We start from the raw sequence: 880 nt of genomic DNA on the forward strand, positions 1-880 counted from the left end.
CCAGAACCTTGATATGCTTCTTACGGAGCCACTCCTTGGTTATCCTGGCTGTGTGCTTCGGGTCGTTGTCATGTTGGAAGACCCAGCCACGACCCATCTTCAATGCTCTGACTGAGGGAAGGAGGTTGTTGCTCAAAATCTCACAATAAATGGCCCCATTCCTCCTCTCCTTAATACAGTGCAGACAGGTGCTACTACTTTAGATTAATGAGTGGAGTAGAGGTGGACTTTTTCAAGGCACAGTAACAGGTCTTTGAGAGCCAGAATTCTTGCTGTTTCTCAGGTGTTCAAATACTTATGTTCAGCAGTGCAAGACAAATAAATTCTTTAAAAATCATACAATGTGATTTCCTGAATTTTTTTTTTTTAATTCCGTCTCTGAGTGGGAATGCACCTACAATGTGAATTTCAGATCCCTCCATGATTTCTAAGTGGGAGAACTTGCAAAATCGCAGGGTGTTCAAATACTGCTGTTCCTTACTGTAGCCAGTGTAAATATTTTGCTCTCCAAGCTGGTGGTGTGTGACACTCTTGTGGAACACCATGTTGTCCTTGGTTCTCCTTGTCATCACCCTTTGTTGATAGTCTGATTGGATAGTCTGGATTCAAAATTCACAAACCTATTGTTAGGTATTTTTAGTCAGATAGAAATTAGATAGATACTTTATGTATTAGAAATGTTTAGTGGAGATAGGATGTCTAGTTAGACTGTTAAATGCTTAGTCATGCTTATGAGTTTCTACAGGGTACATCTGGTCAAGGATAACTAGAGAGAAGAGTTGATGACTGTCAGCAGACAGGGTGTTTAATATTATTATTATGACGTGTATAACTGTAGCCTTAGCCATAATATGTTCTTATGTTTAATGTCATGACATGT

The sequence above is a fragment of the Monopterus albus genome, unplaced genomic scaffold, assembly GCF_001952655.1.
Source record: "Monopterus albus unplaced genomic scaffold, M_albus_1.0 scaffold112.1, whole genome shotgun sequence".
NCBI classification, from domain to species: domain Eukaryota; kingdom Metazoa; phylum Chordata; class Actinopteri; order Synbranchiformes; family Synbranchidae; genus Monopterus; species Monopterus albus.